We start from the raw sequence: 18214 nt of genomic DNA, 5'->3' as shown, positions 1-18214 counted from the left end.
ATTTCACCTTTTGTTTGAATTCATTTGAGAGAGAATTTAATGACTGCCTAATTTATTTCACATAGGGCACATTGCTCTTAATTTGCGAATTATGAGTCTGATACAGTCACAATAACATCCATCATCACCGAGGGGTCTTTCCAGACAAAAAAGCACCTACTATGATTTTTGTCTGTAAGCTCTCACTGTCATGCCTCTTGCTCTGATTTAGGAGCACTGTTATTACACTGACTTCTGCAGTACGGTCACAGATCTATATGTTGGATACAGGTAACACTTCTTACTATATTGAGGAGGAAGGTAAGCCAAAGAGAGACAGGAAGGGGGTTCGGGACATTTTGGGGGAAAGGAGTTCCCTCAGCTTCTCCTCGTAAGTCATGTGCTCCAGCTAGACATGGAGCCATTGATTACTACCCATTTAGCCTGATGATCTAGCCAGCTTTCTATCCACCTTATAGTCTATTCAGCCCATACTTCTTTAACTTTGCTAAAGTCAAGGAATATCCACTGCTTTCCCCTCATCCATGAGCTAGTTATCTCATCATAGAAGACAATTAGATTAGTCAGACATGACTTACCCTTGGTGAATCTACGCTGATTGTTCCTGACCACTTTCCTCTCCTCTAAGTGCTTCAGAATTGATTCCTTGAGGACCTGCTCCATGATTTTTCCAGGGACTGAGGTGAGGCTGACTGGCCTGTAGTTCCCCGGATCCTCCTTCTTCCCTTTTTTAAAGATGGGCACTACATTAGCCTTTTTCCAGTCATCTGGGACCTCCCCCAATCGCCATGAGTTTTCAAAGATAATGGCCAATGGCTCTGAAATCACATCTGCCAACTCCTTTAGCATCCTCAGATGCAGCACATCCGGCCCCATGGACATGTGCTCACCCAGCTTTTCTAAATAGCCCTGAATCACTTCTTTCTCCACAGAGGGCTGGTCACCTCCTCCCCATACTGTGGTGCCCAGTGCAGTAGCCTGAGAGCTCACCTTGTTCATGAAGACAGAGGCAAAAAAAGCATTGAGTACATTAGGTTTTTCCACATCTTCTGTCACTAGGTTGCCTTCCTCATTCAGTAAAGGGCATATAATTTTCTTGACCTTCTTCTTGTTGCTAACATACCTGAAGAAAACCTTCTTGTTGCTCTTAACATCCCTTGCTAGCTGCAACTCCGAGTGTGATTTGGCATTCCTGCTTTCACTCCTGCATGCCTGAGCAATATTTTTATATTCCTCCCCGGTCATTTGTCCAATCTTCCACTTCTTGTAAGCTTCTTTTTTGTATTTAAGATCAGCAAGGATTTCACTGTTCAGCCAATCTGGTCGCCTGCCATATTTACTATTCTTTCTACACATCGGGATGGTTTGTTCCTGCAAACTCAATGAGGATTCTTTAAAATACAGCCAGCTCTCCTGGACTCCTTTCCCTTTCATGTTATTCTCCAGGGGATCCTGCCCATCAGTTCCCTGTGGGAGTCAAAGTCTGCTTTTCTGAAGTCCAGGGTTCATATTCTGCTGCTCTCCTTTCTTCCTTGTGTCAGGATCCCAAACTCGACCATCTCATGGTCACTGCCTCCCAGGTTCCCATCCACTTATGCTTCCCCTACCAAATCTTCTCTGTTTTTGAGCAGCAGACCTGAATTCCTAACCAGATATGTGAAATTTGATGTTCAAACCCTAGAGGAAGCAGATTTGTACCAATAAATTGTGAGTGAGTTTAGAGTGATTGTTGTGTATTTGGTTGTCATGGTTTTTGTTCCTATGGCAACTGAGTTAGATTATTAGGGGATCGCCCAGCCGGTTTCGGCCGGTTGGGTGAGCTCTGTGTCTGTAAATAAAATGGTAGTTTTGTTAGCTGTCTGCTGTCTGGCCTCAAGTGATTTCTTCCTAAACCGGCTGCCCCCAAGGATACAACAGTGATAGTATCAGAGGGGTAGCCATGTTAGTCTGGATCTGTAAAAGCAACAAAGAGTCCTGTGGCACCTTATAGACTAACAGACGTATTGGAGCATGAGCTTTTGTGGGTGAATACCCACTTTGTTGGATGCATGTAGTGGAAATATCCAGGGGCAGGTATATATATGCAAGCAAGAAGCAGGCTAGAGATAACGAGGTTAGTTCAATCAGGGAGGATGAGGCCCTCTTCTAGCAGTTGAGATGTGAAAACCAAGGGAGGAGAAACTGCTTTTGTAGTTGGCAAGTAATTCACAGTCTTTGTTTAATCCTGAGCTGATGGTGTCAAATTTGCAGATGAACTGAAGCTCAGCAGTTTCTCTATGAAGTCTGGTCCTGAAGTTTTTTTGCTGCAGGATGGCTACCTTTAAATCTGCTATTGTGTGTCCAGGGAGGTTGAAGTGTTCTCCTACAGGTTTTTGTATATTGCCATTCCTAATATCTGATTTGTGTCCGTTTATCCTTTTCTGTAAGCACTGTTTGGTTTGGCCAATGTACATAGCAGAGGGGCATTGATAGAGTGATAGGTAATTATCAATATTCTCTTTTGGACACATACAAATTATTGTGTGTAACTGGACTACAGCTGGAACTAACTATTTCAGTGTTTCTTCCCCCTTCTATGATATTTGCTGGTTTATTCTGCAATTACAGTCAACTCGGTTCAAAATGAACATGTGTGCAAGTAATTTCAATATAATCCATTTACCCAAACTAAAGTGACTTTGGGCATGACTTACATTATTGCTAAAGCCTGGCAATAGGTTATCATTACTATTTATTATTACAAGCCCTAATCATGACCAGTGCTAGGCACTGTACAAATACAGAACAAAAAGGGTGTACCTGCCCAAAGTGGCTCGCAATTCACATGTAAGAGAAGAGACAGCAGACGGATAGTCAGACAATGAAACAATATTGGTCAGCATGATAGACACTGGTCTCTGCACACTAGCAGCCTTGCTGTTGTCAAGTTTTATGTAGCATTACAGCATAGGACAGATTTGAGGAGGGATTTGAAGATGGATAATGAGGTAGCTTTATAGATGGCCACAGGTAATGCTTCCAAAGCATATGGGGCAGCTTGGGAGAAAGTACAAAGGTGCTTATTTGAAAATTTTATAAGAGGAAGTGCAGGAATCATGAGTTCATTGGAGGTGAGCACAGTCAGCTCAATAGCAAACAAGAGACAATAAGAAGGATGGGGATTGACTATGAAGGCCCTTGAAAAATAATACAAGCAGCTTGTGTTTGATGCAATAAAGAAGGGGAGCCAGTAAAGGGATTAAAATAAGTATGGTGTCTAGATTTTCTGGACTCAATTTTTTGTAACTCCTGTTCCCCAAAATGTCCCGGACCCCCTTCCTATCTCTCTTTGGCTTACCTTCCTCCTCTGACATGTTCCCTGAGATAGGAAACTATCGATACCAATACTGAACAAACATTTAGTAAGATGGGCTTTACCTGATAGGACTATCAGTCCAATCTTAATTTATAGGGCTGGGTTGAAGGTCTCTCCTACAGCAGGTTCTGGCTCCTTTATTTCCTGGCTGAGAAATGGCTCAACAAATAGAGTCTCTCTTCTTGTGAAGGGGAACTGTGTGTGCCAGGATGAGGCTAATCTCTCTGTGCTTCTCCCACTATTTCTGCAACTAGGATGGCTTTCCCTCATTCTCTCACAAAGATTTCTTCTGGGGCTGACTCCCAGAACCTCCTGATTGGCTTTCCTCCTCTTTTCTTCCCTCCACCTTGCCCACACTCCAGGTGTTCTTTTCACAAAAGGATGGGAGTGGTCAGACATCATGGGGCTCGTGATACTTTGGCTGTCCGTTTGTGGCCTTTGACCCCCGTCCCATCATGCTGAGGGATCAAGAAGCCTCCAACTGACACTTTATTTATAGTCTTCTCTTTGCCAGAGTCTCTCAGTGAGAGAGGAACCCAGGTGGTTATGTAAGAAAAATATAAATTGTTTTCCAGTGTAATCAACAGTTCAACTGTAGGATGTTCCTTTTCCTCCTTCTACCACATTTAGAGTGTTTGATAAAGAACACAGTGACTGTATAAAGCCAACAGGTCAGCTATATATTTCAATTTGCCAGAGAGTATTTTGTGGTTTTTAAATCTGCAATCCTATGCTTTTCTGCCTAAGTGAGTAGTGACTGAATGGAGCACAAAATCAAGGCATATATTTTCAAGGTGCTAAAATGAAATCATATTATTAATGCAATCCCTAAATGGAGCCCCTATTTTGGGGGGGGAACCAAAGTCCCTCAAAGGCTCCAGTTGCTATAGCCCATCCTATATATTTACTGTAGTAGCCAGATAAAGTATTAATGCAACAGCATAATATAATAATGTTTTTATGAAACAAACTAATTATAATGGTCCCCTATCCAGCAAAGCACTTAAACATGTGAGTAGATCCTTTGAAGGCAACTGAAATCAATGGGACTACTCATGGAATTAAAGTCAAGTATGGGTTTAAGTGTTTTGCTGGATCAAGGCTATAAGAAATAAGATGAAGTAAGAGAAAAGGGTGAGAAAGTGGGAAGAGAAAATGATTTAGAAAAGTTACATCCATCCATCAAAGTCTGTAACATTATCATGAATCCAATGACATCTGAGAACACTATATGAGCTAGATCCCAGCTGCTGTAAATCAGCATAGCTCTGACTTCAGTTCAGCTATGGTAATTTATGTTAGCTGAGGATCTTGCTCTGCATTGTCAAATCTAAAGTTACTATCATTCTATCTCTATCCGAAGCAACTCTTTCACATGTATGTTAAATGTAAGCAGGTTAGTTGTAGTGCATCTTTCCAATTAGATGAGAAGATCTTCTGTGCACCTGTTCATAAGATATCCATCAGCCTTTTTATGGATAGCCTATCTCTGATGGAAAATCAGGTGGTTTTATTAACTTAACTGAGAGTATCATAACTGGTAGAGCCTCTTTGTTATGTACACTTATTCCTCTTTTCCTTTCCATATCTTTAAATGCATAATTTAAAAATTCTAACAAAGTGATTTTTTTGTATTAAAGTCTAAAAAATCTTTAGGAAAGTGGCTATATGTGAAGGAAAATTCTCCTGCAGGCAACTATGAAGTATCAGGTACAATTGGGCAGCTCAGATGATTCTGAGAGTATTTTTTTATCCTTTGTCATTTCATGTGTTTGTTTGTTTTTGAAATATGAGATGTGTAGATTCCAAGGCCAGAAGGAACTACTGTGATCATCTAGTCTGACCTCCTGTATAACACAGTCCATAGAACTTCCCCCAAATAATTCGTAGAGCATGTATTTTAGAAAAAAATCCAATCTTGATTTAAAAATTGTCAGTGATGGCGAATCCACCATGACCCTTGGTAAATTGTTCCAGTGATTAATTACTCAGCATTAAAAATTTAGGCCTTATTTCCAGTCTGAATTTGTTTAGTTTCAATTTCCAGCCGTTAGATCACATTACACCTTTCTCTGCTAGACTAAAGAGCCCATTATTAAATATTTTTTCCTATGTAGATACTTATAGACTGTAATCAATTCGCCCCTTAATCTTTTCTTTGTTAAACTAAATAGATTGAGCTCTCCGAGTTTATCACTACAAGGCAGGTTTTGTAATCTTTTAATCATTCTCATGGCTCTTCTCTTAGCCCTCTCCAATTTATCACCATCTTTCTAGCAACTGAACTATTAAATTATTATTCTCCTCCTTTTCATCAACTCAGATCATTTTAAAGAGGCTAAAGTGAAATGAAGTTTAGAATTAAAATTTTTGTCTACATTAAGAAACTTGCCCTTACTGGTAACTTTTGTCTACACTAGGAATATTTTGCAAACAACATTTCCTCTTGCTATTTACACTGAGTCAGTTCCTTTAGTACTAGCAACATCTGATTCCTAAGATAAACAAATATTTATAGAAGCATGATTCTGAGATATCCTACAAGTATAGGATTTAGGAGCTGAATAAAGGGTAGTTAGCTCCTTGTCTGACTCATTTAATAAATGCATTAGGATACACAGTTAACACAGTATACTACAACATGGAACCATATTGTACCCAGCTCAGGGGACAACTAGATTGGAACCAGATCCCCTAACTCAGTTGCAGTTATATTGTTCACAGGCCTTAAGAGATAGTAATACTGGGCATCTGGGGGATTTAAGGATGTTTTATGTCATTTGTCACAGATTCCACATTCGACCTTTCATTGGGCTAGTTGGCTGAGCACTGACAGATCTGCTGGCACTTTGAATGTAAGAACCATACATTCAAATTCATAACTATTTAAAGACTTATCTTTCCTCCATGAGATTCTATTCCTGAAATAAATTCTAAGATTCATCCTAAATCTTGCTATGGAGATTTTATTGCTTTTAAGTCAAATGAGAATTTAAAATGTGTTTGTAAAAATTGAGAGTGTTCATGTAGTCAAACAGACCATTTGTTCTGTTGGGACTTGTGCCGCATCAAGGGAGTAATAGTAAGAAAGACTGCAGTGTGTAGAGACAAAGCACAAACCTGACTTTCTAGATATAATCAAAGGCTTATTCCACTCCCCTTCTTTTGTGGAGAAGCTTCTATATTTGGCCTTTGTAAAGCAGTCTCCTGGATTATACTGTATGCCTTAGCACTACAACATCTGGCCTTCAGCAGTGATGTCATGTGGCAGATTAATTCTTCAGGAGGTGGTGCAGTAATTCTTCCATATGGTGTACTTTTTATATCATTTTAGTCCCAAAAGGCCAGGACTAATTCTAAGGCCAAGGAATATACCACAAATTGGCAATTGTCTTCAAATTCTGCTTCAGTCTATCAGGGAACCATCCTTGTTTGACTCGGGTGTGACTTAGTTATTCTTGTTAAAAGGTTTGACCTGACATTAATATTTATATCATTTTTATTACATTCTTTATATCACTACAAGGGCAAAGCTAACAAATTTAAAACAAAGGAACTAATCTATACAATAATTAATTATTCTTTTATGTATCTGTCACCACCTACTGGAAGACCATGGTAACATAACTCAGTAGTTCTACACTGGCTTCAGTATTTACAGAAAATAAATTTCCACGTAGGAACACATTATTCTCTTTTGAGTAGAGCCAACTGATGGTAAGGTAGAGATCATACTGATTAGACTGGGAAAAGGAAGGAAAAGGGGCTTTTAACTGGTAATGTTAGATACACCTTTCATATAGCTATCTAAATTATTGAGGAAATTATTTTTGTATCCTGTTGGTGAAGGAAAGAATGCTGCAGTGTGATATTATTTTTATATCATGATATCAATATTCTATCAAATAATCAGAATTTTTTGCATAGTATTTTAAGAAGATAAGAATGGCCACACTGAGTCAGACAAATTTCTCCATGTAGCCCAGGATCCTGTCTTCTGACAGTGGCTGGTGCCAGAGGGAATGAACAGAACAGTGCAATTTATCAAGTGATACATCTCCTGTTTTCCAGTCCCAGGTTCTAGCAGTCAGGGAGACCTTCAGAACACCCCCTTGCAATGAGTTCCACATTCCTTGCAATGACTGTGTGGTGTGTGAAGAAATACTTCCCTATGTTTGTTTTAAACCTGCTATTCATTTTCATTGGGTTACTCTTGGGTTTCGTGTTATGTGAAGGGGTAAATAACACTTCCTTACTCACTTTTTCCATGCCACTAATGATTTTATTGACCTCTACCTTTAGTCATCTCTTTTTTTAAACTGAGCAGTCCCAATCTTTTAAATCTCTCCTCTTATGGAGGCTATTCCATATCACTAATCATTTTTGTTGCCTTTCTCTATATTTTTTTCCAATACATCTTTTTTTTGAGATGGGGTGACCAGAAGTGCACACAGTATTCAAGATGTGGGTGTACTACGGATTTATACAGTGACATTAGATTTTCTGTCTTATCTTTCCCTTTCCTAATGGTTCCTAACATTCTATTAGCTTTTTTGACTGTGGCTGCACATTGAGCAGATGTTTTCAGAGAACTATCCATGATGACACCAAGATCTTTCTTAAGTGGTAACAGCTAATTTGGACCCCATCATTTTGTATGCAAAATTGGGATTGTTTTCCAATGTGCATTACTTTGCATTTATCAACACTGAATTTCATCTGCCATTTTGTTGTCTAGTCACCCAGTTTTATGAAATCTCTTTGTAACTCTTCACAGTCAGCTTTGGACTTAAAACTATCTTGAGTAATCTTTTTATCATCTACAAACTTTGCCTCTGTATGCCACCTTTTCCAGATAATTAATTAATATGTTGAACAGCACTGGTTTCAGTACAGATCCTCTAATTTCCCCTCTCCCCTGTGAAAACTGACCATTTATTCCTACCCTTTGGTTCCTATTTTTTAACCAGTTACTGATCCACGAGAGCACCTTCCTTCTTATCTCAAAACTGTCTACTTTGCTTAAGAGCCTTTGGTGAGGGACTAAGACTTTCAGAAAGCCTTTGACAAAGTACACTATATCCACTGGATCACCCTTGTACACATGTTTGTTGACACCCTCAAAGAACTCTAATAGATTGGTTAGGCATGATTTCCCTTTTTAAAGAGCCATGTTGACTCTTCCCCAACTTATAGCAATAATCTATGTGTCTGATAATTCTGTTATTTACCATAGTTTCGACCAATTTGCATGGCACTGAAGTTAGGTTAATCGGTCTGTAATTGCCAGGATCACCTCTGGAGCCTTTTTAAAAAATCAGTGTTACATTAGCTATCTGACAGTCATCATATACAGAGGCTGATTTAAGTGGTAGATTACATACCCCAGTTAGTAGTTCTGCAATTTTATATTTGAGTTCCTTCAGAACTCTTGGGTGAATACCATCTGGTCCGGTTGACTTATTACTGTTCAGTTTGTCAGTTTGTTCCAAAACCTCATCTATTGCCATGTTAGTCTGGGACAGTTCCTCTGATTTATTACCTAAAAAGATGGCTCAGGTGTGAGAATCTCCATCACATCACATTTAGCTTCTTTAGGTTCATTTTTGACTGCCAGAATCTCTGCTATGGACAGAATAGGTGATAGAATTAAAATATTGGGTACCCACATGCCTTTTGTACCTATTTTAACATTGTTATTCCTCAGGCTGGCTTGTGACTACTTCCTTGTGAGAGTTCTTGTTTTTCTTTGTTATTAATTCATTTTCTCAGTATGTAGCCTCCTTTTGCAAACCTCAAAGCATTTTCAAGCTATTAACATTAGAGAAAGGAGTCCCTGCTAACCAACAAAATGCAGCCATCTCTGGGGTGAAATATCACAAACATTACAATGATGCTGTAGAAATGGCAAGAATCTGGGAATTTCATCACATTGTCAGCCAATACCTGATGGTCTGATACCATTGTGAAAGCACCACTTTTAAAAGCAAAAGTGGGTTTGACAAAAAAAAAATGATATGTTAGGTAGGAACAATATATATATTTTAGCAGGTAGTGTAATTCAGTGATATCCATACTGAATCAAAAATATGTGGCCATTTAAAAAAAATAAGCATATATATGAAGTCAAAGTCAATAAAGAACTAGATTTTTTTCTCTGATGCAGAAGAGGGATGGAGGCCACCAGGTAGCCTGTTATGAATCCCTGATCCTTTTGGCTAATCTGTACTGTCCCTGGCTCTGGCTCTTGTCTCAGCACAATGTAGAACAGCCTAACAGCTGATTTAATCTACACCATGTGGCAGTGGTCCCCAAGGGACTGCCCACCAGCTGGGTATTCTTGGTGCCCTTGTCCTGACCCCTTCCTGCTCTTCCCCACCACTAAGATGGACACATGTAGGAATCCCACTGGTTGGATTCTCAGAATACAGAATTCCATTAACATCCTCATACCGAATACATTTGAATTCAACCAAAGAACACAGTTCCCCACTGGCATTTTTTTGCTGTATTCCTTACTTACATGAATCATCAAATTTCACATCACTTATAGGTAACTGACCAATACAGAATTTTCAGACAGTGAATATTTTAAAATTAACTGTTCAACCATTATCTGCAAAACAAGACCTGTTCCCTACAGAAATTCATAAATAGTTTTGAATTTCAGATACATCTGAGAATTTTATAACCTATTCAGGAACAGAGGGAGAGAGGCAAAACTCACCAAATGGTTTTATTACTTACTTCTGATATTTACAATTCAAAGCACGAATCTATTGGTAACAACTGAACATAGCCTATGGTATATAGTGGAGGGAAAATGCACAAATCATGAAACTGGAACACAAAATCCTTTCTAAATCTAGGATGTGCAAAACTGCATGCACATGTAAGCAAACCTGACTGGAGGGCTTCAAAAGCAGGAAAGGATTTCTAGATTTTATAATCCTTGTGGATTAAGTTGGAATTTGCCTGAATGTAGAGAGTATAGTCTCTAGCTCAAAAAATTACTTCTTAATGGGATTATATCGCTATCTAATAGTGTCAGGTCATAAAATGGTCTAAAGTTTGAAGTCAGGTCTTGTCCTTGATCAGACTCTATTGCTGTGAAGGCCGAGTGACTTTGTAGCTGGTTAAAATACCCTGTTTAAGGGGATTCAGCTAAATAGTTTCCTCTTAGTAATATCCCTGCCACAAATTGCCATCTGGTAAGTGGCCGTGCGATTATGGGATGAGTCGGGGTCCATTCTTCTGTTCAGAGACCAGGGAAGAGGATGTGAACAGAAAGTTCATGCACTGGCCCTTCTGAAGCATACTACAGAGCAGAATTCATCACTGTGCCCATGCTGACCTCAGCACGGAGAGTAAGGGAGTGAGACAAAGGTGGCTTTATGCCAACTTTGTGCTTCCTCTGTGTTAGGGCTGCCAGAGGCTACATATGCCTTAGTGGTGAAATACCCCTGAAAGCAGAGTGTTTGGGGGAGGAGATCCAGCAAAGCTCCCTCCACCACCAGGGCCGCCCAGAGGGGGGGGCAAAAGGGGCAATTTGCCCCGGGCCCTGGGCTCCGCAGGGGCCCCCAAGAGAACAGCGGAGACTCCCGCCTCCGCCCCTCTCCTGGAGCCTCAGCGCATCAAGCGGCGTGTCTCAGCCGGGGCCCCTGATCTCCGCCCCGCGCCGCGTGGGGAGGGGGCGGGGCTGGGAGCTCCGGCCTGAGCTCTGCTCCCTCCACTGGGCCCGGAGCTCCCAGCCCCGCCCCCTCACCACGCGGCTCTGAGTGGGACGGAGCTCCGGCCCCGCGGGGGACCCGCTGCGGCGGGTCCGCCGGGGCGCTGAGGCTCCGGGGGAGGAGGGAGGCGGGGGGCAGAGGCTGGGGCCGGGGGGGTGGGCGGATGGGCCGGGAGCCCTGGAGACAGTCGGGGCCGAGGTTGGGGGGGGGGGCAGGGACTGGGGGGGGGGGAGTGTGGGGGTTGTGGGTGGGGTGGATCGGGTCCGGGCCGCCCAGAGGGGCGGGCAAGAGGGCGCAGGAGCTTCTTCGCTCCCGGTCTTCGCCGGCGGGGGGGTCCTTCTGCTCCGGGGCGGAAGGACCCCCCCCCACTGGCGAATTACCGCCGAAGCGGGACCCGTCGCCGACGTGCAGCCTGGTCTTCGGCGGTAATTCGGCGGCGGGGGGCTCTTCCGTTCCGGGACCCGCCGCCGAAGTGCCCCGAAGACCCGCGGCGGGGGCTCCCCGCCGCCGAATTACCGCTGAAGACCGGGCTGCACGTCGGCGGCGGGTCCTGCTTCGGCGGTAATTCGGCGGCGGGGGGCTCCCGCCGCGGGTCTTCGGGGCACTTCGGCGGCGGGTCCCGGAAGGGCCCCCCGCCGCCGAAGAACCCGGGCCCCCGGAATCCTCTGGGCGGCCCTGTCTACCACTCTTCTGAGGATCTTCAGGGGTCCTCTTTATTCCTCCCAGTTCTGAGGCAGTTCCTTTGGGACCTCACTTAAGCCCATCTGAGCCTTAGCAGTTGGTTTGTTCCTAACCAGGTTTGGAGGCTGACTAGCCTATTTTGTCAGGAGTAGAGCTTGTAAACATTTTCTGCCAATGCTTTTTTTGGGTGAACATTACAGCATCAGGTTGACTGAAACATTTAACAAATTTGTGATGAATTTTGGTGTGTGTGGGGCTAATTCTTAACAAATCTAAATGTTTCATTTTGACATATTCAAAAGAAAGTGGTTTGAGTTTTTGATTGGAAATGACTTTTTGTTTCAAAATTTACTCAATTTTATTTTAAATTGGAAAAGGGTCAATCTAAATTAAACAGATTGTTAGGAGTTGAATGAAGGTTGTTTTTTGTTTTGTATTGGTTTTGGTTTTGGCTTTTTTAACTTTTCAGTTTGCTGAACATTTTCAAATATTTCATTTTCAGGCCAACCCAAACAATTTTTTCTCATATGTTGAGAATTGCCAGTGAACTGTACAATCAGTTATTCACACAGCTCTGGTCAGAGGCCCGAGGAGCCAAGTTTGGTTGAACAGGAGCTGAGAAGCAAGTTTTGGCTCCATAGAAGGATGCAAAGCAGCTGGAGCAGACCTGAGAATCAGACTCTGTGACTTTCCGGTGGCACATTAAATAAATGTTTTCCCCTTTTCTTTTTCAGAGACCTGTATCTGTTACACAGCAGGAGGAGGGTTAATATTTGGTTTATGTTGTGTTACTATCTTGTCCTTTTTTGTCATAAATATGAAGGGAAAGTAATTTTTTTATAACTCTAAAACTGTTTAAACCCCAAGTGGGTCATTCCAAGCAAGACTCTACCTGTATTCTGTGTGCATGTAGATGAGCCCTTCATCGCTTGCAGTACAAATCAGCTGGAGACCTCTTACTTTGCAAAACCCAGTGTCCTTTTATTTCCCTGTGTTCGTTCCCACTACCATCTATATACAACTCTGTACAATTCAATAGGCGTTAGGTAGCCACTCAGGAAACAGCTAGTTCCTGTTGCTAGCTAGGAGCAGCTGTTCCTGTTCCTTCCTGCCAGCTTTATAGGCCTTCACCCCAGCAGGCTCACAGGTGATTACTCTTAGGCTCCTTTAATGAGCCACACCCTGCCAGCTCCAATCAGTTCCCCTTGATGGAGCTGCACTAGTAGTTTCTGAGCTAACAGGGGCTGGTTCAGTGCCTCTTAGGCCAGCACCCTGTTACACTGCACATAACTACATGTTCATAGGCGAGGGTCTGAAATTTGAAGGTGCTGATATCTGCTAAAAATTCTAGCACTTGCATGCAGTTTTTAAATCATCTAACGTGCATGTTCTCAAGGGTTAGAAACTGCACCCTCCAAACCTATCGACCCCGTACGTTGCCTATTGGATCAGTACTAAACCCATTATGTCCCCTCTCATAACATTAGGAGGTTGGGCTGGGATAATACCCAACATATAAAGCATGTATCTCCACTAAAGATCCCATGGTATCTTACACAAGGGCAGTTGTGTTACCCATTATGTGCTGTCCAAATTCCAAGTTGGCCAATTACATTCCTGGAACTGTTACCAGGTGGCAGTGCAAAAAGTCATTCACAAAGTCCATTTTAATAGCATTCACAAATTTGCTGTGACGGCATTGTGACTCATTTTATTCTGTGAACATCTGTACAAAGATTTTTGTTTACAGAAGACCAGGAAGAGAGCGAGAGCTATGAATCTTTATTCATTCCTGAAGTATATGGTGGCCATCTTAAAGGATCTGTGTGGGTTTGGAAGTCATCCAGCCCAGGGGCAGAAACAGTGTAATGTAGCTTAAGTGGCCAATTATTCAGCACAAAAATAAAATTATGAATAGTGGTTACTTGAATCAATAGTCATATTAAATTCTTTGTGAATGACTGCACTGCACTTTAAGTGGGTTGGGGGCGGGGTTGTCTGGTTTGCCGGAGGAGGGGGAATAGCACTTTCTGTGTGGGAAGTAGGAGAGAGGCTCAGAAGCTGCTGCAAAATGGGGAGTAGGTCAGTGTGACATCGCTGACTCATCCGCAGGGAACAGAACGGCTGGGGAGTTGAAGAGGGGCAAGCCTGGTGGGAGAAGCCCTTTTCCCTGAATCAAGCTGAGTAGCACCCATCCACCCTCCCTTCTCTTGGGGTGGCAAAATACCAGGTTTGGTGAGGACCTACTATGGACATCGCTCCTTTCTAAGGGGGCTGGGAAGGAATTTTTTCCTCAACACCAGATTGGCCTAGGTGGTGTGTGGTTGCCTTCTCCACAGCAGGTTCAGGGAGGGCTTTATTATAGTGAGTAGGGAAGGGAGTTAGGCTGTGGTATCACAATGTCATTAAATACATGAGGGGCAGATGTCCAGGGCAGCTACTCCATAGGGAAGGGTTACAGTAACCAGATAAATGGATTGATAAATTACTTAAAAAGGAGTAAAAAAGCAGAACTTGGTGGGTGTTTGGAGCTCCTATGACTAGTATGGCAGAGAGCCAATCCCCCCTTCTTTTATAGCCCACTTCAACCCTCACTCAGGGGGAAGATGGTAAGGTCCCAGCAATGGGCTGGCCTGGGAACCTGGATGGAAGAAGAGGGAGGATGGAGGAAGCCCCCCAGGGAGATATTGAATAAACATGGAGTTTTCTGCGCTGTACATTTATATGCCAGGTAGTCCAAGACATCTAATAATATAGTTGTGGCCTGATTAAAATCATATCAAGTGTCTCCTGTCCTTCTTTCGGTATAGCCAGCTAATCACCTTGATAGATCCGTGGTTGCATAAAACATTCACTGAACAATGAATATAGTTGTAAGTCAAAGTCTGTTCATAAATAATATGTGAACAGAGATAGCTAAATTGCTCAAATTAGTGGTTCATTGCAAATAGTTCTTCAGCTCCTCTGACCAGCAACCTTTTCCCTTCCGTTATAACTTATTAAGCAGCTTGAACTTTCTCCATTTCCTGCCTAATAGCATAGCACTGCCTTTTAAACTGTTTTTGGGTTTCACTCCAGAGCAAACTTGATTTCAGTGATGAATAAAGTGCTCTTTTGTGTATAATTAGTGTATTGATTTAAGTTTGTAAAGCACTTTGAGGTCTGTCTGGATGGAAGACAGTATAAATGTAAGATATTGTTGAGGGCATATTATTCTTTTGAAAATAATTATTCATTGTCCTTAACCACATTTTTCTGCAAGAAGGAAATCAATTGGAAGGAAGGGCTTTCACTGCTTGGCCCAGAAGATATCACATCAGTTAGAGCAGTGGTGGGCAACCTGCAGCCCGTGGGCTGCACGTGGCCCGTCAAGGTCATCTGCTGGCAGGCCACCAGACCATTTGTTTACATTTGCATGGCCGCCCACAGCTCCCAGTGGCTGCGGTTTGCTGTTCCCTACCAATGGGAGCTGAGGGAAGCGGCAGCTGTGAAAATGTAAACCGTCTGGTGGCCTGCCAGCAGATTACCCTGACGGGCCACAGGTTGCCCGTCACTGGCTACAAATAGCATGAACATAGGCTAAGCAAGTGTATTCTGAATGCAATTAGAGAAGGTTAGTCTTGTGTTTAAGGCCCCTGACTGGGATTCAAAAGTTTGGATTTAAGCCTTATGCCACAGGCTTCTTGTGTGACCTTGGCATGTCACTTAATTTTCTGTGTCTCAATTTCCCATTTGTAAAATGGGGATAATAAGTATTTATTTGTCTTTGTTATCTATTTATATTGTAAATTCTCCAAGGAAGGGATCATCTCTTACTGCTTGTTTTTACAGTAACTACAGGGCTCTGATCTCAGCTGGGGCTTCTAGCCACTATGTAATGCCAATAAACTAAATAATGAACTGCTTGCATCCGAAGAAGTATTCACCCACGAAAGCTCATGCTGCAAAACGTCTGTTAGTCTATAAGGTGCCACAGGATTCTTTGCTGCTTCTACAGAACCAGACTAACACGGCTACCCCTTTGATACTTAAATAATGAATATTCATAATTCAGACCAAAAGATGATTTTGGATGTTGAAGAAATTTGAACCTATCAATCAATCCTTTCCTCAGCACACAGTGTATAGGATCACAGCAGGTATAGCTATATTTAGATCAAAGTCAAGTTGGATTCACTTAAAAAGTTTATGACATCATGATAAGAGTTGTTGTAAGCAGATATGCTACTTATAATCAAATCATCATTTCCTCTACCAAATTGGTAGCATTATTAACTGACACTTACAGCTAATTTAATCATCAAGATTGCTTGTAATTCTCAAGTACATTATTTCCTGTCTTCTCCAGAGTACAAAAATCAAGCTAAAGTAACAGAAGTTTGGTACTTAGCACATCTGGACCAGGTGTCAGAAAATCAATGATCAGGAAAGAGGTCTTTCTCCTTTTCACTCTCTTCTTAAATGCCTCCTTCCTTTGTACTCTCTTTTCCTTTGCCTGTGTATCTAACTCTTAGGTGTCTTTCCTATTCTAATCCCTGGAAGCTCAGAAAATCCTGATATTGGCAGCTAGTGATCCCTAATAGAAATGGGAAAGGGAAAAGTGTCCATGCAGATTCTATTAGGCTTCTCAGTATATTTTAATAATGCTGACTATACATTTGATACCACAGATTCTTAGTCTTGCCTGCAAGAACATGTGTTCATGCCTCAGAAAGGCCTCGGCAGATAATGCTGGGTAATTACCCATCATCTCCAAGGTGAAGAAGTTCCATCCCATGACACTTTCTGTTCAATATGTATTGGAAGCTACGAGGGAAGAATAAGAGGCACTTAGTGTTTCAGCTTCATCAATATACTCCTGATTTCAACTATATGACTCTATTTTATCAAACCCAGATTATTTATCATTTATTAATTATTATCATTATTCTCGTAACTATATAAGGATCCAAATGAAAATGACCTGACAACTCAGCATAGCTAGAACCTTCAGGGGTGGGTGTATTTTGTTTAATTTTTGACCAACGAGTGGTGTAACGAACTGTTTGTGTGTGTACGCTGGACAGAAAACTTTAGTTGCTACACTGGTAGATATTTATTTGTATAACAACGGCGACTAATCAGAGGTGGTAGGGAACCAGAGAAAGAAAGTTTGAGGGCAGAGAACCAAACTCAAAATTTCATCTGTAAATACTTCATTGTCTTTGGATTTTTTTATTATTTTTTTTGTATTTCTCTTGTTTACTAATTTCTTGTTTTGTTTTCTTGCCTCAGGACTATTATTTCCCTTAATGGAATATTTAACAATAATATTTCAGAATAAAAATTGTTGAAAAACTCATAGCAAAGTTTTTTTCATCATAGCCAGATTCTGTGGTACAATTCAAACAAAACTACCGTTGACTTCAATGGATGTTCTGCCCAATTTATGACTGTAGAATACACCCCATAATTTCTTATTTCAGCAGTTCTAAAACTGTAGTAATACAATTTTAAACAATTCTGCTACATTAACTGGAAACATACTATTTTTGTTCAAATTTCCACAGAGATATTGTCCTTCATTGTTCTTTTTGTAGCTCAAATTCAATTTTTAGATTATGTTTATAACAATCTGGTGTATTCTTGGGACAAGCTGTCAAATACTTGTCATGCTGAAAAGCTGAAACTGCCAAACCTCTTATGTGGATTTGTCCCCAAAAATGTTATCCCTAATTTTAGCAGTTATTGTTGTCATCTTGCAATTAAACAGAGGGATATGCAGCATAGCCTGTAAATAAAGTATCTGTGATATGCAAAAGGGCATTCCCTCCTACACCCTTCTATTTCAAAAGCTGCATAAATACCAAAGGTGTGTAAAAGTTATTCTAAGATATCCCACCTACAGTATGTCAGTGTGGATTGGTAAAAAAAAAACAAAAAAACACCATTTTTTAAATTATTCTGATCTAAAGCAGGTGAGGGGAGGGAAAGGAGTCATTACATGTGTTGTTGTAGAATGTATAAGCTATGCAGACTTCTGAGTCAGATAGAGGAGAAAAAAAGATAAAAGAATTGATACTTTTCAGTCCACAGCTTCTCCATAATATTTGAATGAGTTGTTATATTGCCAAGTGCCAGACAGCCAGTGTCTTAACTGAGGGATTAGATCATTTATTGCGAATTAAGTTATTTCTATCATATTCCAACTCAGGAATCTTTTTTTTCTCAACAATGATTGAATAAATGAGCAGATGCGGATGCCATGTCCTTGTGTGATTAGTTGGAATTCCTAGTTCATGGCAAGAAGCATCTTACTTGCACAATAACCTTTTGAGTAACTCAGGGTATGTCTACACTACGGGATTATTCCGAATTTACATAAACCGGTTTAGCAAAACAGATTGTATAAAATCGATTGCGCGTGGCCACACTAAACACATTAAATCGGTGGTGTGCGTCCACGGTC

The 18214-nt window shown here is 41.4% G+C and overlaps 1 long non-coding RNA gene across 1 annotated transcript; it reads left to right on the top strand.

Annotated features, from left to right (window-relative positions):
* Positions 1-174: 174 nt before the first annotated feature.
* Positions 175-12455, top strand: LOC120369862. Its single transcript, XR_005583471.1, has 4 exons — positions 175-270; positions 4996-5065; positions 6145-6210; positions 12269-12455. It is a non-coding gene; the product is annotated as an uncharacterized LOC120369862 (long non-coding RNA).
* Positions 12456-18214: the final 5759 nt, after the last annotated feature.

This window comes from Mauremys reevesii, linkage group 8 (assembly GCF_016161935.1).
Source record: "Mauremys reevesii isolate NIE-2019 linkage group 8, ASM1616193v1, whole genome shotgun sequence".
Classification (NCBI taxonomy): Eukaryota; Metazoa; Chordata; order Testudines; family Geoemydidae; genus Mauremys; species Mauremys reevesii.
This window is presented reverse-complemented; position numbering and strand designations above follow the sequence as displayed.